A 22,587-nucleotide genomic window follows, 5' to 3' on the forward strand; every position below is an offset into this window, starting at 1 on the left:
CACTATTTATACCAAAACATTTTTCAAATCGAGCATAATAATCGCTTGTGTCTTCATCTTGCTTTTGTTTGCAGGCTGTGATTGCACCCCAATCTTCCTTTTTTGTAGTTAATAAACGTGGCAGTACCTGTACTAGTAAACCTGGTAATAGTTTAACTTTATCCCCGAGCCCCGAACCTGCAGTTCGGCCCCTTTCTTCCTCTGCTAATGCTGTCCAGTCTATCTTTTGGTCTCCCACTTCCCACTCTTTTTCTTTCAGTTTTTCATAAATGCCAGCAGGCAAAAGCACCTTTAATATCGTCATAATATCAGGAAAGGTGTACTCTCCCATCAGTAACATGTCTTTAATTTCTCGGTGGAAACCCGCTGGGTCTTTATCATGGCTAGGTACTACTTTCTTCATTTCTAATAATTCCATTTTTGATATGGGTGTGTAAACAAATACACGGTGAAACTCATTGTCTTCGCCTTTTATTGGGTGCACTTCTCGTAAAGGATTTTGTCTATCCATGTAGTACGGTGCTCTTTCTCTGGGGGGCAGGGAGAGAGAATCTGGATTTACAAAAAGGACGTACTGCTTACGTGACACTAATATCTCTTTAATTAGCTTGTTACTAGAACCTCTCCATCTGTACGTAAGTAGTTCCGTTAATATATCAGGTAAAGGACCAGGGTCAGCATGTTGGCTCTTATATAATATGAGGAGTTGCTGAATCATATAGATTCCAGCTAAACGTTGTTCATCTGTACTGAGATTGAGAAACGTGTGTGCTACGGTCTCATCACCATATTTTTCAGGACTAACGATCCAGTGAACGGCTGATCTGGCTAATTCTTGCTCATCCATGGAATCGAGGAGGTGGTAACCCCTTCGTTCTCGTAGTATTTTATCTGCGGCTTGAAACGAATGTTCAGGAGACTTCAGATTTATTACAGGCGTTGGATACGTTCTGCTATTATTTGGACATACAGAATGTATGGGATCAGAAAAACATCTAGTATTTTCACAGGATCTTCCTCTGCCTACATAGGCTATGGTCTCTGACTGTCTTGCAGAGTCCCCTGATTCGGACACTTCATCTTGCTCAAACTCGTCTGTTCCCAATCTTTCTGCATGAATACGTTCTATTTCTTTACGGATTTTTCGGCACATGGCTATTATACAATTTTGCTTATCGTGTCTCCCTTCTGATATATTCTGACTCCATCTTGTAAGAGTAAGCATTACGTTCATGTCTACCCCCGGACGATCTTGATTTCTGATCACACAGTTTATGAGGAAACGTAACAGTTCCCCCTGTATTTCTACTTTCTGGAATTCCATAGCTCTGTTAATACATCCTGGATCTCGTCCTGTTTGAACAAAATGATATATGTTATCCAGATGCGTAGTCATCCCTGGTAACCTTGCTAAATACTCTGCGGCTCGCCTAATACGTAATGATGCCAGGACCATTTCATCCTCTTTACCAACCACCGGGTCATATCTACAATTTACAAGGAGTTCCTTAAGCGCACGTTCACTTACGAACTTAGGTGTACGTGAATGTGCTGACTCTTGAAAGACAAGTTTATTTATTCTAGGTGGTGTAAAAGTACTGCTAGCACCTCCCGTGGCCCCATCTGGGGCGTCGGGTGTGAAAGGGTTCGTTGAACGTGACACAGCAACTATGGGTGTCGATACCCCTGTAGAGTCGACTGCGGAAACAGATGCGGAAACAGATGTGCTTGCCGAAACTTGCGTCGGGACTTGCTGTTGCACGGGGACAGATACCTGATCCTGACGTTGAACCCCTCCGCCAGACGGTCTATGTGGTGTGGCGTTAGCATACTCGGGGGCTGCATCATCTAGATATGAGGAAAGGAAAACGTCTTCTGCGGTTCTGGGACGCCCTTTTGGATGTACCTTAATTGGAAATAATGGGGGTGGCAAGTCTTTTGGTATCTCTGGAGCAGCCTTAGGTAATCCTTCGGCTAGAAGGGGATACATACCATTCATAAGAGCATTACTTTGTCTATTTACTTGTTCTGATTTCACTCGGATACCTTCCTCAATTAATAGATTTTCTTGAACTTTATTTGAACTTTCTTTACTCCTCTCTTCTTGTCTACGTGCTTTTTCTGTTCGTCTATGAGATTCTTTACGCCATAACTCGATAGCGTCTTTCTGTGACTGTCTGACCTTTCTTTTCCATAACTCTTCCTCCACTTTCATGATGCACTCTGCATCCCAGGTTCCCGCTATGGGCCACCTTTGACTTTCCGGTAATCCCTTGGTATAATCTACCCATAGATCAAGAAACAATATGGCATCTATGCCATGTTTATGGTACATGAAATGTCCTGGAGTGTCTCTAGGAGGAATAGGAACTGCTTCTTCAAGCACCCCTTTTCTGGTGGTAATCTGTCTTAACTTCGAGAAGAGCGGCATATTAACAACTGATCTGATACGTACTCTTGAACTTACTTAATACGAGAAACACAATAATGAACAGTGAACAATGAACAGTCATTCATACCACAATATGCAAGACATTTTCTGAATACTTTAAACATTAAACATTAAACATTTAATAATGGTCGACAATGATGACAGTCTGCTTAACTAATCACCACGCTGAATTCTTGACAATAACTGAATACTTCGGAATACTTGATATACTGCTAAACAGTACATATACACTGCTAAACAGTGCAGACCGGATTTGTGTACCCAAATCCGTCTTGACCGGCACAACCTATGTGCACGTCAACATGCCTCCCCGGCGATGGTACTCACCGAGTAGCTCCTTGAAACGGAAGGCCTCAGAGAATGGACAGGACTCGATAACTGCGGACATCGGACCCTCTGGACGTCGGAATTTCGGAAAACCTGGTGGGCCTCTGTATACCTCGGATCTTGCTCTCTCAGCTAGGCTCTGGTCGGGATACTTCGCACTTCTCACCGCCTCGTCTGGGTTGATCGCAGCCTCAGTCGCCCCCGCTTGACCGGAGGGAGCTTACAGGAAATCCTGCTGGTACGCGTTTATGGTCCGTCCAGCTGTGGCAGGAGACCGGGCCTGCAACGCACCGCCGGCGCGTGAGATGAGAAAGTGTCCCTGTTCGGGCGCCATTATGTGGTAAATAAAATAAATATTACCTGACTGAATTTCGTACGGAGTCTTAAAATAAAGTAAAATAGCTCAAAATAACAAGAGGCAGAATCCGTGGTATAAGAGGTTTTCTAATGGGCTTTATTCCATTCAAAATGGCCGACTCGAGTGGCGGCCTTCAGGTTCCGTCACCACGAGGGTTCAGGAAGTGAAGTACAATAACTTATTAACAGACATACATTTTTATAATAAGTGCATTACAATGAAACGAATGTAGAAGGCGTAACATTTGATAAGAAAAATGACGTAACAGTGACATAATCGAAACTAGGCGTAATAAGGAATAAAAGAAACATAATTGGCTTGCATTATCAGACATAGGTGGATCTATAAGATAATACTTGGCATAGATGCGCGCGCAGCAGCATGACGTGTAATTGACGTGTAACTAGGGGGTGAAGGGGACTTGACATTTAGCTCTACATGTGGAGACGAGAAGTCTGGGGTCAAGTCATCCTAATCCCAAATCATATCTAACATCCTATGTTTAAAGAACTATGTTATCCACAAGGAAGAGACTCTCGGACAGAATCTATTCTATACTGACTATGTGCGTGTACAAGCGTCTAAGTGTCTATATGAGATGCGAGGGGCAGAAAACTTTCCATAGCAACAGGGCTATGAATCACTTGCATGAAGACAGAGAAGCCTGGCCTTTTGCTTGGTAACTGGAGGAATGTTTACTTAAACTACTAGGCAAGAATGCATCGGCTGAAGAGCAAAATAGATAATTCGAAGGTGAAATACAACTTCTTGGCAGACAGGCGAAAACTAGCCGAGGCAGGCACCGTTAGCTGCACAGGGAGTAGGACAAAGTTCATGGATACAGATGCGAGCTCAAGCTGAAGCTGTCAGAGACAGAGAGCAGGGAAAGGCTTTGAGGACAGAATCGGGCCTACTCGCCTGAACTGTAAAAATGGAGTAACTTGGCCATATAAAGTCGGTGGCCTTTTATACTTAGGAATCGAATATCCAGCCCATTGATGGCGGATCTGACAGAGAACATGTTGACGGTAGACACACATATGTTTGCGTCTTAGAAACTGGAACTGGAGGGAACATACATGTACTTGTAACATGCATATAGAACCGTTGGGGTCCAAGATAGGGGACATAACTGACCAGGAAAATCCACATTTCCACACTTCTAGCAACAGTACAAAGTTAAGGCTTGAGACTTAAGGCTTTGGAGAGCCCACCACCACGGGAGTACCGAAGTACCACAGTTACCTGCCCCAGGGAAGCCGGGTGCATAGGTCGATTCTTGTGTCGGGTCGCGGGCTGATTTTCTATGGAAAAGTAGTCCAAACTGCTGCTAGCTGAAAGTGTCGCTGAAGTCGTGAAGATTGAAGATGTGGAAAAGGTAAAGATGGACCTGAAAGCAGAGGGGACAGAGTCTGGGTCACGGCACAGTGACCAGGGAGCTCACAGGAAGGAGCTCGTGGATGTCGGGTGCTTCAGGTGAAGAAGGTACAGCTGGGCTCTGCAGTCACGGGCTCCGGGAGGCTTCAAGGAAGGCCAGCTTCTGGAGGGCGACTGTCCCACGTCGGATGAGGGTCGCTGCGGTGTTAGTGTCCCGATTGGATCCACTAAGCATTGGCAACCGCAACCCATGCAAGATGTACAAAGCAGCTGCTGGCGCAGACCCACGAGGTCTGAGGGTGCTCACCTTTGGAGGGAGCACAGAGCAGGCCTGGAGCAACCAGGGGAACTCTTGGAGATGAAGATTGTCCTCTGCACGGGCCCACAAGTTGAGGGACAAGGGACCACGGAAGGCAGCAAAATGGAGTGCGTAAAAGGACTCCCACGGGCCACTGGAGCGGACCAGGGAGCTGAGATTTGGCACAAATGCTGCTGGATGGTTGGCTCAGAAATGGGCCAAAACACAACTTCCCCACTGGTCGGGGTCGTGTTCTGCACAAGAGGTGGCTGGTGTCTCGGGGTATGCGGGGATCTCGACACCCACGTGGTCCAGGGTGCTCAGTCTTGCTGGGCACACTCACAGGATGCTGGGATGCACTGGAGACCCACCTCGAGGTTGCTGGAAGGCATCGAAGGTCGTGAGAGCAGCGAAGTTCCAACCGGGTATCTTGTGGTCTTTTAGGTGCCTGCCAAGCAGGGGGATAACTCCTTTATCCCAAGGGAGATTTCTTCATTCAGCTGGGCAGCAGCTCATCGAAGATCAGTTCTTTGAAGTCCTGGTTTAATCTGAGGCTCTGGGGCCATGTTATTCACTTATATCCCCAAGATTAGGGGATGGTCCCAAATGGAGCCTGTCAATCAGAGTAGAGGCGGGAAAGGGTGGCTACACCCACTCCCCTTTGTGTGTTTCCTGCCTGGGCGAGGGGCAGCCTGCCCCTGAACTGGTTCCAGGCGGTGTATGCAGAATTGGGGCTCTGCAGTTGCCTACGTGCAACTCTGAAAGGACATTTGGTTCACCCACCCTGTTCCAATCCACATATCCTGTCTGGGGAGGTGCTGGCACCTCCCTGCCACAGGAGCCCTATTGTCCAGATGGCGAGGCTGGGGTTTTCCCCAGCAACAGCCAGCCAGAGTCGTGTAGGTGGCGGACAGTAGCCATTTTGTGGTACATGTGCACTTTTAAATTGGTGTCTAAATTCTACCGCTTTTCCCATATCGCCCTCCTAGCAAGGGGGAATCGTACCCTCATGCCCATGGCTGGACTGGGGGTATGATTCCTACATGTTTGACACCAAACATGATATGGTTCTGTGTAGCCATTCTCAAGTTATCGCGATGACGCGTTTCACTTATAAGGCGGTTAGGAGTATATGGTATGGCTACACTACAAACAACCCAGTAATGATTTTACGAAGGTTGTAGAGAGGCCCTACTCATGTAGGGGTCCCCCCTCACACATACCTCAGCACCCAGCCCTGTAAGATTACCAGGGCCTGCCATAGGGGTGACCTATGAGAGTATATGTGTTGTAATGGTGTGGGATATAGGGTACCTACATCCCTGTAAGGGGTGCTAGCACCACCTTACCCAGACTACAGTAGTGGTCTGGTGGTGTCAGTTTGGGTGGCTGTCCCAGGGTGGCACAATAAATGCTGCAGCCCTGGTAGGCCTACTGTGGGGCCCATGCCCTTGGTACCTAGGGTACCATCTACAAGGGACTGGCAGGGCACCCTCAGCATCCAATTGGTTGGTACCTAGGGTACTCACAAGGTTTAACAGAGGAAGCAGATAGGCTGGGGTCCTGATTAGCAGGGCCACAGCCTGGCTAAAGTCATAAAAACAGATAAAACATCAGCAAAAAGTTGGGGGCAACTATGCAGTCGATGCCACTCTCCTACACAACCCCCCCCCCCAAACGCAGGGACATTAAACTAACCTTGACCAGTTGAGTCTTCATGTTCTAAGTGGGAATATCTGGAGAGGCCATCTGCATTGGCATGGTTGCTCCCAGGTCTATGTTCCACTGTATAGTCCATCCCCTGTAGGGAAATGGACCACCTGAGTAGTTTGGGGTTTTCACCCTTCATCTGTTTTAGCCATAGGAGGGGCTTATGGTCTGTCTGAACAATGAAGTGAGTACCAAATAAGTTGCCTCAGCTTCTTCAGGGCCCAGACCACAGCAAAGGCCTCCCTCTCTATGGCTGACCAACGTTTCTCTCTGGGGGTCAACCTTCTGCTAATAAAAGCTACTGGTTGATCCTGGCCCTCCTCATTCAGTTGTGACAACACAGCACCTACCCCCACCTCTGAAGCATCAGTTTGAACTATGAATTCTTTGGAGTAGTTGGGGCTTTGGAGCACTGGAGCAGAGCACATTGCCTGTTTAAGGTCATCAAAAGCTTTCTGACAGCTGACAGTCCACTGAACCTTTTTGGGCATCCTCTTGGAGGTGAGATCATTCAAGGGGGTCACTATGGATCCATATCCTTTCACAAATCTCCTATAGTAACCAGTCAGGCCCAAGAAAGCTCGAACCTGAGTCTGGGTGGTTGGAGCAAACCAGTCCATGATGGTCTGGATTTTGCTCTGTAAGGGTTGAACCTGGCCTCCACCTACAAGGTGTCCCAGGTATACAACCTGACTCTGCCCTATCTGGCACTTAGTAGCCTTGATAGTGAGCCCTGCCTTCTGCAGTGCTTCCAAAACTTTTCTCAGGTGGATCAGGTGATCCTCCCAGGTGGAGCTAAAGACAGCAATATCATCTAGATATGCTGCACTAAAGTCTTCCAGACCTGAAAGTACTTGGTTCACCAACCTTTGAAAAGTGGCAGGTGCATTTTTCAGACCAAAGGGCATCACAATAAATTGATAATGCCCACTAGGGGTTGAAAATGCTGTTTTGGCTTTTGCAGACTCAGCTAACCTTATCTGCCAGTAGCCAGCTTTCAGATCAAATGTGCTCAGATATTTGGCTGAGGCCAATCTATCTATGAGCTCATCTGCTCTGGGAATTGGGTGTGCATCAGTCTTAGTGACTGCATTGAGTCCTCTGTAGTCGACACAAAACCTCATCTCTCTCTTACCACCCTAGGTGTGAGGTTTGGGTACTAGGACTACTGGGCTAGCCCAAGGGCTATCTGAGGGCTCAATTGCCCCCAATTCCAACATCTTCTGGACTTCTGTCCTGATACAGTCCCTGACATGATCAGGTTGCCTGTAGATTTTATTCTTGACAGGCAGACTGTCCCCAGTGTCCACTTCGTGAGTGCACCAGGTGGTCTGACTAGGAGTCAGAGAAAACATATGTCTGTAAGACTGTAGAACCTGTCTACAGTCTGCTTGCTGCTGATCAGTGAGGCTGCCTGCCAAGGCTACTCCATCAACTGACCCATCGTCAGGGTTCTGAGAGAGCAGGTCTGGGAGAGGGTCACTCTCTTCCTCCTGTCCCTCATCTGTTGCCATGAGCAAGCCCATGTCAGCCCTGTCCACATATGGTTTCAACCTATTCACATGAAGTACCCTGTGGGGACTTCTGGGAGTGCCAAGGTCTACCAAGTAGGTAACCTCTCCCTTTTTCTCCAAAATGGTATGGGGTCCACTCCACTTTTCTTGGAGAGCTGCTGGGGCCACTGGCTCCAACACCCATACCTTCTGCCCTGGCTGGTACACCACCAGGACAGCCTTTTGGTCATGCCAGGCTTTCTGTAATTCCTGACTTGCCTCCAGGTTTTTAGTTGCCTTCTTCATGTACTCAGCCATCCGGGAGCGGAGACCAAGTACATAGTCCACTATATCCTGTTTAGGGGGTTTGAGAGGTTGCTCCCATCCCTCCTTCACTAGACAAAGTGGCCCTCTAACAGGATGGCCAAACAAAAGTTCAAAGGGGCTATAACCAACCCCCTTTTGTGGCACCTCTCTGTATGCAAATAGAAGGCAGGGCAGAAGAACATCCCATTTTCGCCTAAGCTTTTCTGGGGGTCCTTTGATCATACCCTTTAAGGTTTTGTTGAACCTTTCAACAAGACCATTGCATTGTGGGTGGTAAGGGGTGGTGAACTTGTAGTTAACCCCACACTCCTTCCACATTGCCTTCAGGTAACTACTCATAAAGTTTGTACCTCTGTCAGACAATACCTCCTTAGGAAACCCCACCCTGGAGAAGACTCCCAGGAGGGCCCTTGCCACCACAAGAGCTGTGATGGTCCAAAGGGGAATAGATTCTGGGTATCTAGTGGCATGATCCACTACCACTAGAATGAACCTGTGCCCAGATGCTGTTGGTGGGTCCAGGGGACCAACAATGTCAATCCCCACCCGCTCAAAGGGCACCCCCACCACAGGTAATGGTATCAGGGGGGCCTTTGTGGATTTACCTGCCTTGCCACTTGCCTGGCAGGTAGTGCAAGAGCTGCAAAAGCTCTTACAGCCTTCACTCATGTGGGGCCAATGAAAGTGAGGGACAATTCTGTCCCAAGTCTTGTTTTGGCCCAGGTGTCCTGCTAAGGGAATATCATGGGCCAGTGAGAGCAGGAAGCCCCTGAACTTCTGAGGTATGACCAACCTCCTGGCTGTACCAGGCTTGGGGTCTCGACCCTCAGAGTACAGGAGCCCTTCATCCCAATAAACCTTATGGGTCCCACTGGCATTCCCTGCAGCCTCAGCAGCAGCTTGCTGTCTGAGGGGTTCAAGAGTGGGGCAGCTCTGCTGCTCCAGGCTCAAGTCTGCCCTAGAAGGTCCCCCTGCCCCCAAGAACTCAACCTGATCAGGTTCCAGTTCCTCTGGGGCAGTTCCTTCTTCAGGAGCTAGATCCTCTTCTGCTAAAAGAGTCTCTACAGACTGATCCTGGGGGGAAGGCCTTACCCCTGCTGCTCCTCCTCTTGGGAGGTCCTTGGTCCATTTTTCCAGGATCCAAGGCCTGTTCAGTTCCTGTCAGCTTGGCTTTTGACCTTGTCAGGGCAAATACTTCTGCTGGTATACCCAACATTGCTGCATGGGTACTTAGCTCCACCTCAGCCCATGCTGAGGTCTCCAAATCATTCCCTAGTAAACATTCCACAGGTAGGTCTGCACTCACCACAACTTTCTTGAGGCCAGTTACCCCTCCCCAGGAGAAGTTCACAACAGCTAGAGCATGGTCTGTACTAACGTTGCTAGCATTGGTCACTTGGTATATCTCTCCAAGTATGATTTGGTCAGGGTCTACAAGGTTCTTAGTCACCATAGTGACACTAGCCCCTGTATCCCTGTAAGCTAGTGACTCCCTTCCATTTATGGTTGGCTGTTGTCTGTATTTGCCCAGACCACTGGGGCTCACAAACAGGGACAAGTCCCCATCACAAACTAGAACAGCCTGAGTAGGAGTTCTGACTAGGCCAGAGTCCTCTCCAGATCCCAGGGTCAACCCTACTATGCCCTTGTTCTGTGCCCCAACACCTGTAGCTGTACTAGGGGGAACAGGTGCCTTAGGGGCAGGTGTGGTGCTGCTGGAGTCTTTGGCCTTGTTACAGTCTGAAGTCCAATGGGTAGTCTGTTTACAGTATTTACACCATGGCTTCCTTGGCTGTTTGGGTTTGTTGTTTTTGGTAGTTTCAGATGCTGCTTTTTGGGGGCCTGTTGAAGACTGCTGGTCTTTTCCCTTTTCCCCACCCTTGTCAGAGTTCTTGGCATCTTCCTTTTTAGTTGCACCACCCAAGGGCTGGACCTTCTGCTTAATCCTGGTTCTGACCCATTTGTCTGCCTTCTTTCCCAATTATTGGGGAGAGGTCAGATCAGAGTCAACCAGGTGCTGATGTAAAAGCTGATTCTGACAATTATTAAGGATCTGCTCCCTCATTATGAGATTGTATAATCCTGTATAATCATTTACTTTACTGCCAGTTAACCAACCTTCCAGTGCCTTGGTTGCACAATCCACAAAGTCTACCCAATCTTGATTTTGTGCTTTCTGGGTGTCTCTGAACTTAAGTCTGTACTGATCAGTGGTTAAGCCAACCCCATCTATTAAAGCAGCTTTCAAGATATAGTAATCATCTGCATCCTCTTCTCTTACAGAGAGGAGCTTGTCTCTTCCTTTATCTGAAAAGGAGAGCCACAGGATTGCTGCCCACTGCTCTACTGGGACCCTCTGTACTCTACAGGCCCTTTCAAGAGCAGATATCCATTTGTGGATGTCATCCCCATTCTGATAGGGGGGCACAATCTTGTGGAGGTCCCTATTGTCAGGGACTTTCTCTCTAGCTCTAGGGGTTTCCTTACTGCCACCAGGGGTCTCTAGACCCCACTTTATTGAAGCTTTCTGAAGCTCCAGGGCTTCCCTGTCCAATGCTAACTGTTCTCTTTTAAGCTGAAGCTTAGCCTGCTCAAATTTGATCAGTATGCATTTCCTCTCATGAGAGGATTCTCTTCTCTGAGAAGAGGCAGAGGACCCTTTGGATCTCCTAGAATGGTTGGATTCCACTGAGGGGGATCTGTTCCTTCTGGGATCCACCACTTTCCCTTTAGGGATGGAGAGAGTGCCTTTTGGGCCATCACCTCCATGTTGTGAGTGGTTTGTTTCTTCCAGGTCAGGACTTTCATCCTCTTCCTGGTCCTCATCAGAGTCTCCCACAGGAGGATCCTCTTCTGATGGATGCCCACCCAACCTGTCTACCCCACCAGACCCTATGGTCTCCATGAAGTCTGCTATGAGCAGGATTTCCCTGAGACGTTGGGTGTTAGCATCTTTGTTTGTCTTCAGTTTCCTAAGGGTGCACATCTTCCTGAGCTCAGCAAAAGAGAGATGATCATACTTATCGACTGGGACCCTTTGGGGTCCTTCCAGAGCCTTAGTGGCACCTGCACCTGAAGACATGTCTAGTGTAGTGATAGTGGTGTATCTACCTACACTAAGTGTGGCCTACTGAACCCTCTCTTGAGTTGTAGTCAAGGTGTGCTAAACCCTCTACACACAACTCCAAGTTCAGTAGAACTTATTGTATTCTAGCTTGAATTTATATGTACCTTTGGTACCAAGTGGCTTTCACTTTAGAAATTCAATTTGTTATCTGGTAAAACAATGGCAAGCTTGAATCCAACCGCTGCACACCAATGTGAGAAGTTGGCCTGGCATATGCTGATCACTAGTTATAGTGGCCACCTTGCACCAGTCCAATTCGACTCCTATGATGTTAGGTTTAAAAGACAACCTTTAAAGAAAGCTATCCTAGTGGTAGCTGTGGAGAGCAGCCTTCAGGCTAAGTCTTGAAGGAGTGTTAAGCTTATTGTTTTACCATAATAACCTCTTGAATAACCAAATGAAAGAGTAGTCCACACAGGTATATATATATAAAATATGTGTATTTATTCTAAGTAGAATCCCACAGGCACTTTATGTGACTAGTGGCAAAGTTACAAGTTAAACAAGCATTTATAAACACAATAAATAGCACAGAAATCAATGGGCCCCAGGGGGGGACCAAACCATATACTAAAATAGTGGTATAAGAACCAGGACAATTCTACAGGCAATGCCTAGGGCATTCAGGATCGCTTGCCCCTTCAGAATCCACCCACAGTTATGAGGAAGGGGACCCACTGGAGGCGTGTGCAGTGCGAGAAGCTGCTATCGGGATCGCAATGTTAGCCTATGGAGAATGTCGCGGTTGAATATTTAAAGTTAAAGGACACTTCTAGCAACAGTACAAAGTTAAGGCTTGAGACTTAAGGCTTTGGAGAGCCCACCACCACGGGAGTACCAAAGTACCACAGTTACCTGCCCCAGGGAAGCCGGGTGCATAGGTCGATTCTTGTGTCGGGTCGCGGGCTGATTTTCTATGGAAAAGTAGTCCAAACTGCTGCTAGCTGAAAGTGTCGCTGAAGTCGTGAAGATTGAAGATGTGGAAAAGGTAAAGATGGACCTGAAAGCAGAGGGGACAGAGTCTGGGTCACGGCACAGTGACCAGGGAGCTCACAGGAAGGAGCTCGTGGATGTCGGGTGCTTCAGGTGAAGAAGGTACAGCTGGGCTCTGCAGTCACGGGCTCTGGGAGGCTTCAAGGAAGGCCAGCTTCTGGAGGGCAACTGTCCCATGTCGGATGAGGGTCGCTGCGGTGTTAGTGTCCCAATTGGATCCACTAAGCATTGGCAACCGCAACCCACGCAAGATGTACAAAGCAGCTGCTGGCGCAGACCCACGAGGTCTGAGGGTGCTCACCTTTGGAGGGAGCACAGAGCAGGCCTGGAGCAACCAGGGGAACTTTCGGAGATGAAGATTGTCCTCCGCACGGGCCCACAAGTCGAGGGACAAGGGACCGCAGAAGGCAGCAAAATGGAGTGCGTAAAAGGACTCCCACGGGCCACCGGAGCGGGCCAAGGAGCTGAGATTTGGCACAAATGCTGCTGGATGGTTGGCTCAGAAATGGGCCAAAGCACAACTTCCCCACTGGTCGGGGTCGTGTGCTGCACAAGAGGTGGCCGGTGTCTCGGGGTATGCGGGGATCTCGACACCCACGTGGTCCAGGGTGCTCAGTCTTGCTGGGCACACTCACAGGACGCTGGGATGCACTGGAGACCCACCTCGAGGTTGCTGGAAGGCGTCGAAGGTCATGAGAGCAGCAAAGTTCCAACCGGGTATCTTGTGGTCTTTTAGGTGCCTGCCAAGCAGGGGGATAACTCCTTTATCCCAAGGGAGATTTCTTCATTCAGCTGGGCAGCAGCTCGTCGAAGATCAGTTCTTTGAAGTCCTGGTTTAATCTGAGGCTCTGGGGCCATGTTATTCACTTATATCCCCAAGATTAGGGGATGGTCCCAAATGGAGCCTGCCAATCAGAGTAGAGGCGGGAAAGGGTGGCTACACCCACTCCCCTTTGTGTGTTTCCCACCTGGGCGAGGGGCAGCCTGCCCCTGAACTGGTTCCAGGCGGTGTATGCAGAATTGGGGCTCTGCAGTTGCCTACGTGCAACTCTGAAAGGACATTTGGTTCACCCACCCTGTTCCAATCCACATATCCTGTCTGGGGAGGTGCTGGCACCTCCCTGCCACAGGAGCCCTATTGTCCAGATGGCGAGGCTGGGGTTTTCCCCAGCAACAGCCAGCCAGAGTCGTGTAGGTGGCGGACAGTAGCCATTTTGTGGTACATGTGTACGTTTAAATTGGTGTCTAAATTCTACCGCTTTTCCCATATCGCCCTCCTAGCAAGGGGGAATCGTACCCTCATGCCCATGGCTGGACTGGGGGTATGATTCCTACATGTTTGACACCAAACATGATATGGTTCTGTGTAGCCATTCTCAAGTTATCGCGATGACGCGTTTCACTTATAAGGCGTTTAGGAGTATATGGTATGGCTACACTACAAATAACCCAGTAATGATTTTACGAAGGTTGTAGAGAGGCCCTACTCACGTAGGGGTCCCCCCTCACACATACCTCAGCACCCGGCCCTGTAGGATTACCAGGGCCTGCCATAGGGGTGACCTATGAGAGTATATGTGTTGTAATGGTGTGGGATATAGGGTACCTACATCCCTGTAAGGGGTGCTAGCACCACCTTACCCAGACTACAGTAGTGGTCTGGTGGTGTCAGTTTGGGTGGCTGTCCCAGGGTGGCACAATAAATGCTGCAGCCCTGGTAGGCCTACTGTGGGGCCCATGCCCTGGGTACCTAGGGTACCATCTACAAGGGACTGGCAGGGCACCCTCAGCACCCAATTGGTTGGTACCTAGGGTACTCACAAGGTTTAACAGAGGACACAGATAGGCTGGGGTCCTGATTAGCAGGGCCACAGCCTGGCTAAAGTCATAAAAACAGATAAAACATCAGCAAAAAGTTGGGGGCAACTATGCAGTCGATGCCACTTTCCTACAAAGAGTTAAGACCTTAGCTATTAGTCCAGTGTAAAAGTTAAGACCTTAACCATTAGGCCAGAGTACGAGTCTAAGACCTTAGCTATTAGGCCAGAGTAGGAGTTAAGACCTTAACCAATAGGCCAGAGTACGGGCCTAAGACCTTAGCTATTAGGCCAGCGTACGAGTCTAAGACCTTAGCTATTAGGCCAGAGTAAGAGTTAAGACCTTAACCAGTAGGCCAGAGTACGAGTCTAAGACCTTAGCTATTAGGCCAGAGTAACAGTTAAGACCATAGCTATTAGGCCAGAGTACGAGTCTAAGACCTTAGCTATTAGGCCAGAGTAAGAGTTAAGACCTTAACCAGTAGGCCAGAGTAAGAGTTAAGACCTTAGCTATTAGGCCAGAGTAAGAGTTAAGACCTTAACCATTAGGCCAGAGTACGAGTCTAAGACCTTAGCTATTAGGCCAGAGTACGAGTCTAAGACCTTAGCTATTAGGCCAGAGTAAGAGTTAAGACCTTAACCATTAGGCCAGAATACGAGTCTAAGACCTTAGCTATTAGGCCAGAGTAAGAGTTAAGACCTTAACCATTAGGCCAGAGTACGAGTCTAAGACCTTAGCAATTAGTCCAGAGTAAGAGTTAAGACTTTAGCTATTAGGCCAGAGTAAGAGTTAAGACCTTAACCTGTAGGCCAGAGTAAGAGTTAGGACCTTAACCAGTAGGACAGAGTAAGAGTTAAGACCTTAAACATTGGGCCAGAGTACGAGTCTAAGACCTTAGCTATTAGGCCAGAGTACGAGTCTAGGACCTTAACCAGTAGGCCAGAGTAAGAGTTAAGACCTTAACCATTAGGCCAGAGTATGAGTCTAAGACCTTAGCTATTAGGCAGGAGTAAGTGTTAAGACCTTAGCTATTAGGCCAGAGTAAGCGTTAAGACCTTAACCAGTAGGCCAGAGTACGAGTCTAAGACCTTAGCTATTAGGCCAGAGTAAGAGTTAAGACCTTAACCAGTAGGCCAGAGTAAGAGTTAAGACCTTAACCAGTAGGCCAGAGTAAGAGTTAAGACCTTAACCTGTAGGCCATAGTACAAGTCTAAGACCTTAGCTATTAGGCCAGAGTAGGAGTTAAGACCTTAGCTATTAGGCCATATTACGAGTCTAAGACCTTTGCTATTAGGCCAGAGTAAGAGTTAAGACCTTAGCTATTTGGCCTGACTAAGAGTTAAGACCTTAACCAGTAGGCCAGAGTAAGAGTTAAGACCTTAACTATTAGGCCAGAGTACGAGTCTAAGACCTTAGCTATTTGGCCAGAGTAAGAGTTAAGACCTTAACCAGTAGGCCAGAGTAAGAGTTAAGACCTTAACCATTAGGCCAGAGTACGAGTCTAAGACCTTAGCTATTAGGCCAGAGTAAGAGTTAAGACCTTAACCAGTAGGCCAGAGTAAGAGATAAGACCTTAACCAGTAGGCCAGAGTATGAGTCTAAGATCTTAGCTATTAGGCCAGAGTAAGAGTTAAGACCTTAACCATTAGGCCAGAGTACGAGTCTAAGACCTTAGCTATTAGGCCAGAGTAAAAGTTAAGACCTTAACCAGTAGGCCAGAGTAAGAGTTAAGACCTTAACCATTAGGCCAGAGTACGAGTCTAGGACCATAGCTATTAGGCCAGAGTAAGAGTTAAGACCTTAGCAATTAGGCCAGCGTAAGAGTTAAGACCTTAACCAGTAGGCCAGAGTAAGAGTTAAGAACTTAACCATTAGGCCAGAGTACGAGACTAAGACCTTAGCTATTAGGCCAGAGTAAGAGTTAAGACTTTAACCAGTAGGCCAGAGTAAGAGTTAAGACCTTAACCATTAGGTCAGAGTACGAGTCTAAGACCTTAGCTATTAGGCCAGAGTAAGAGTTAAGACCTTAGCTATTAGGCCAGAGTAAGAGTTAAGACCATAACCAGTAGGCCAGAGTAAGAGTTAAGACCTTAACCAGTAGGCCAGAGCACAAGTCTAAGACCTTAGCTATTAGTCCAGAGTAAGAGTTAAGACCTTAGCTATTAGGCCAGAGTACGAGTGTAAGACCTTAGCTATTAGGCCATAGTAAGAGTTAAGACCTTAACCAGTAGGCCAGAGTAAGAGTTAAGACCTTAACTAGTAGGCCAGATTAAGAGTTAAGACCTTAGCTATTAGGCCAGAGTAAGAGTTAAGACCTTAACCATTAGGCCAGAGTACGAGTCTAAGACCTTAGCCATTAGGCCAAGGTAAGAGTTAAGACCTTAACCAATAGGCCAGAGTAAGAGTTAAGACCTTAACCAGTAGGCCAGAGTTCGAGTCTGAGACGTTAGCTATTAGGCCAGAGTAAGAGTTAAGACCTTAGCTATTAGGCCAGAGTACGAGTCTAAGACCTTAGCTATTAGGCCAGAGTAGGAGTTAAGACCTTAGCTATTTGGCCTGACTAAGAGTTAAGACCTTAACCAGTAGGTCAGAGTAAGAGTTAAGACCTTAACCATTAGGCCAGAGTATGAGTCTAAGACCTGAGCTATTTGGCCAGAGTAAGAGTTAAGACCTTAACCAGTAGGCCAGAGTAAGAGTTAAGACCTTAACCATTAGGCCAGAGTACGAGTCTAAGACCTTAGCTATTAGGCCAGAGTAAGAGTTAAGACCTTAACCAGTAGGCCAGAGTAAGAGATAAGACCTTAACCAGTAGGCCAGAGTATGAGTCTAAGATCTTAGCTATTAGGCCAGAGTAAGAGTTAAGACCTTAACCATTAGGCCAGAGTACGAGTCTAAGACCTTAGCTATTAGGCCAGAGTAAGAGTTAAGACCTTAACCATTAGGCCAGAGTATGAGTCTAAGACCTTAGCCATTAGGCCAAGGTAAGAGTTAAGACCTTAACCAGTAGGCCAGAGTACAAGTCTAAGACCTTAGCTATTAGGCCAGAGTAGGAGTTAAGACCTTAGCTATTAGGCCATATTACGAGTCTAAGACCTTTGCTATTAGGCCAGAGTAAGAGTTAAGACCTTAGCTATTTGGCCTGACTAAGAGTTAAGACCTTAACCAGTAGGCCAGAGTAAGAGTTAAGACCTTAACCATTAGGCCAGAGTACGAGTCTAGGACCATAGCTATTAGGCCAGAGTAAGAGTTAAGACCTTAGCAATTAGGCCAGCGTAAGAGTTAAGACCTTAACCAGTAGGCCAGAGTAAGAGTTAAGAACTTAACCATTAGGCCAGAGTACGAGACTAAGACCTTAGCTATTAGGCCAGAGTAAGAGTTAAGACCTTAACCAGTAGGCCAGAGTAAGAGTTAAGACCTTAACCATTAGGCCAGAGTACGAGTCTAAGACCTTAGCTATTAGGCCAGAGTAAGAGTTAAGACCTTAGCTATTAGGCCAGAGTAAGAGTTAAGACCATAACCAGTAGGCCAGAGTAAGAGTTAAGACCTTAACCAGTAGGCCAGAGCACAAGTCTAAGACCTTAGCTATTAGTCCAGAGTAAGAGTTAAGACCTTAGCTATTAGGCCAGAGTACGAGTCTAAGACCTTAGCTATTAGGCCATAGTAAGAGTTAAGACCTTAACCAGTAGGCCAGAGTAAGAGTTAAGACCTTAACTAGTAGGCCAGATTAAGAGTTAAGACCTTAGCTATTAGGCCAGAATAAGAGTTAAGACCTTAACCATTAGGCCAGAGTACGAGTCTAAGACCTTAGCCATTAGGCCAAGGTAAGAGTTAAGACCTTAACCAGTAGGCCAGAGTAAGAGTTAAGACCTTAACCAGTAGGCCAGAGTTCGAGTCTGAGACGTTAGCTATTAGGCCAGAGTAAGAGTTAAGACCTTAGCTATTAGGCCAGAGCACGAGTCTAAGACCTTAGCTATTAGGCCATAGTAAGAGTTAAGACCTTAAGAAGTAGGCCAGAGTAAGAGTTAAGACCTTAACCAGTAGGCCAGAGTAAGAGTTAAGACCTTAGCTAATAGGCCAGAATAAGAGTTAAGACCTTAACCATTAGGCCAGAGTACGAGTCTAAGACCTTAGCTATTAGGCCAGAGTAAGAGTTAAGACCTTAACCAGTAGGCCAGAGTAAGAGATAAGACCTTAACCAATAGGCCAGAGTACGAGTCTAAGATCTTAGCTATTATGCCAGAGTAAGAGTTAAGACCTTAACCATTACGCCAGAGTACGAGTCTAAGACCTTAGCTATTAGGCCAGAGTAAGAGTTAAGACCTTAACCAGTAGGCCAGAGTAAGAGTTAAGACCTTAACCATTAGGCCAGAGTACGAGTCTAGGACCATAGCTATTAGGCCAGAGTAAGAGTTAAGACCTTAGCAATTAGGCCAGCGTAAGAGTTAAGACCTTAACCAGTAGGCTAGAGTAAGAGTTAAGAACTTAACCATTAGGCCAGAGTACGAGACTAAGACCTTAGCTATTAGGCCAGAGTAAGAGTTAAGACCATAACCAGTAGGTCAGAGTAAGAGTTAAGACCTTAACCAGTAGGCCAGAGCACGAGTCTAAGACCTTAGCTATTAGTCCAGAGTAAGAGTTAAGACCTTAGCTATGAGGCCAGAGTACAAGTCTAAGACCTTAGCTATTAGGCCATAGTAAGAGTTAAGACCTTAACCAGTAGGCCAGAGTAAGAGTTAAGACCTTAACCAGTAGGCCAGATTAAGAGGTAAGACCTTAGCTATTAGGCCAGAGTAAGAGTTAAGACCTTAACCATTAGGCCAGAGTACGAGTCTAAGACCTTAGCTATTAGGCCAAGGTAAGAGTTAAGACCTTAACCAGTAGGCCAGAGTAAGAGTTAAGACCTTAACCAGTAGGCCAGAGTTCGAGTCTGAGACGTTAGCTATTAGGCCAGAGTAAGAGTTAAGACCTTAGCTATTAGGCCAGAGTACGAGTCTAAGACCTTAGCTATCAGGCCATAGTAAGAGTTAAGACCTTAACCAGTAGGCTAGAGTAAGAGTTAAGACCTTAACCAGTAGGCCAGAGTAAGAGTTAAGACCTTAGCTATTAGGCCAGAATAAGAGTTAAGACCTTAACTATTAGGCCAGAGTACGAGTCTAAGACCTTAGCTATTAGGCCAGAGTACGAGTCTAAGACCTTAGGTATTAGGCCAGAGTAAGAGTTAAGACCTTAACTAGTAGGCCAGAGTAAGAGTTAAGACCTTAACCAGCAGGCCAGAGTACGAGGCTAAGAACTTAGCTATTAGGGCAGAGTAAAAGTTGAGACCTTAGCTATAAGGCCAGAGTATGAATCTAAGACCTTAGCTATTAGGCCAGAGTAAGCGTTAAGACCTTAACCATTAGGCCAGAGTACGAGTTAAGACCTTAACCATTAGGCCAGAGTACGAGGCTAAGACCTTAGCTATTAGGCCAGAGTAAGAGTTAAGACCTTAGCTATTAGGCCAGAGTAAAAGTTAAGACCTTAACCATTAGGCCAGAGCACGAGTCTAAGACCTTAGCTATTAGGCCAGAGTAAGAGTTAAGACCTTAGCTATTAGGCCAGAGTAAGAGTTAAGACCTTAGCTATTAGGCCAGAGTAAGAGTTAAGACCTTAACCATTAGGCCAGAGTACGAGTCTAAGACCTTAGCTATTAGGCCATAGTAAGAGTTAAGACCTTAACCAGTAGGCTAGAGTAAGAGTTAAGACCTTAACCAGTAGGCCAGAGTAAGAGTTAAGACCTTAGCTATTAGGCCAGAATAAGAGTTAAGACCTTAACCATTAGGCCAGAGTACGAGTCTAAGACCTTAGCTATTAGGCCAGAGTATGAGTCTAAGACCTTAGGTATTAGGCCAGAGTAAGAGTTAAGACCTTAACTAGTAGGCCAGAGTAAGAATTAAGACCTTAACCAGTAGGCCAGAGTACGAGGCTAAGAACTTAGCTATTAGGCCAGAGTAAGAGTTGAGACCTTAGGTATTAGGCCAGAGTACGAGTCTAAGACCTTAGCTATTAGGCCAGAGTAAGAGTTAAGACCTTAACCAGTAGGCCAGAGTAAGAGTTAAGACCTTAACCTGTAGGCCATAGTACGAGTCTAAGACCTTAGCTACTAGGCCAGATTAAGAGTTAAGACCTTAGCTATTAGACCAGATTACGAGTCTAAGACCTTTGCTATTAGGCCAGAGTAAGAGTTAAGACCTTAGCTATTAGGTCAGAGTAAGAGTTTAGACCTTAACCATTAGGCCAGAGTACAAGTCTAAGACCTTAGCTATTAGGCCCGAGTAAGAGTTAAGACCTTAACCAGTAGGCCAGAGTAAGAGTTAAGACCTTAACCATTAGGCCAGAGTACGAGTCTAAGACCTTAGCTATTAGGCCAGAGTAAGAGTTAAGACCTTAGCTATTAGGCCAGAGTAAGAGTTAAGACCTTAACCATTAGGCCAGAGTACGAGTCTAAGACCTTAGCTATTAGGCCAGAGTAAGAGTTAAGACCTTAACCAGTAGGCCAGAGTAAGAGTTAAGACCTTAACCATTAGGCCAGAGTACGAGTCTAAGACCTTAGCTATTAGGCCAGAGTAAGAGTTAAGACCTTAGCTATTAGGCCAGAGTAAGAGTTGAGACCTTGACCAGTAGGCCAGAGTAAGAGTTAAGACCTTAACCAGTAGGCCAGAGTACGAGTCTAAGACCTTAGCTATTAGGCAAGAGTAAGAGTTAAGACCTTAGCTATTAGGCCAGAGTACGAGTCTAAGACCTTAGCTATTAGGGCAGAGTAAGAGTTAAGACCTTAACCAGTAGGCCAGAGTAAGAGTTAAGACCTTAGCTATTAGGCCAGAGTAAGAGTTAAGACCTTAACCATTAGGCCAGAGTACGAGTGTAAGACCTTAGCTATTAGGCCAGAGTAAGAGTTAAGACCTTAGCTATTAGGCCATAGCTATTAGGCCAGAGTAAGAGTTAAGACCTTAACCAGTAGGCCAGAGTAAGAGTTAAGACCTTAACCAGTAGGCCAGAGTACGAGTCTAAGACCTTAGCTATTAGGCCAGAGTAAGAGTTAAGACCTTAGCTATTAGGCCAGAGTACGAGTCTAAGACCTTAGCTATTAGGCCAGAGTAAGAGGTAAGACCTTAACCAGTAGGCAAGAGTAAGAGTTAAGACCTTAGCTATTAGGCCAGAGTAAGAGTTAAGACCTTAACCATTAGGTCAGTGTAAGAGTTAAGACCTTAACCATTAGGTCAGAGTACGAGTCTAAGACCTTAGCTATTAGGCCAGAGTACGAGTCTAAGACCTTAGCTATTAGGCCAGAGTAAGAGTTAAGACCTTAACCAGTAGGCCAGAGTAAGAGTTAAGACCTTAACCATTAGGCCAGAGTACGAGTCTAAAACCTTAGCTATTAGGCCAGAGTAAGAGTTAAGACCTTAGCTATTAGGCCAGAGTAAGAGTTGAGACCTTAACCATTAGGCCAGAGTACGAGTCTAAGACCTTAACCAGTAGGCCAGAGTAAGAGTTAAGACCTTAACAATTAGGCCAGAGTACGAGTCTAAGACCTTAACCAGTAGGCCAGAGTAAGAGTTTAAGACCTTAGCTATTAGGACAGAGTAAGAGTTGAGACCTTAACCATTAGGCCAGAGTATGAGTCTAAGACCTTAGCTATTAGGCCAGAGTAAGAGTTAAGACCTTAACCATTAGGCCAGAGTATGAGTCTAAGACCTTAGCTATTAGGCCAGAGTAAGAGTTAAGACCTTAACCAGTAGGCCAGAGTAAGAGTTAAGACCTTAACCATTAGGCCAGAGTACGAGTCTAAGACCTTAGCTATTAGGCCAGAGTAAGAGTTAAGACCTTAGCTATTAGGACAGAGTAAGAGTTGAGACCTTAGCTATCAGGCCAGAGTAAGAGTTAAGACCTTAACCAGTAGGCCAGAGTACGAGTCTAAGACCTTAGCTATTAGGCCAGAGTAAGAGTTAAGACCTTAGCTATTAGGCCAGAGTAACAGTTAAGACCTTAACCAGTAGGCCAGAGTAAGAGGTAAGACCTTAACCATTCGGCCAGAGTACGAGTCTAAGACCTTAGCTATTAGGCCAGAGTACGAGTCTAAGACCTTAGCTACTAGGCCAGAGTACGAGTCTAAGACCTTAGCTATTAGGCCAGAGTAAGAGTTAAGACCTTAACCAGTAGGCCAGAGTAAGAGTTAAGACCTTAACCTGTAGGCCATAGTACAAGTCTAAGACCTTAGCTACTAGGCCAGATTAAGAGTTAAGACCTTAGCTATTAGACCAGATTACGAGT

The sequence above is a fragment of the Triturus cristatus genome, chromosome 3_2 (assembly GCF_964204655.1).
Source record: "Triturus cristatus chromosome 3_2, aTriCri1.1, whole genome shotgun sequence".
NCBI classification, from domain to species: domain Eukaryota; kingdom Metazoa; phylum Chordata; class Amphibia; order Caudata; family Salamandridae; genus Triturus; species Triturus cristatus.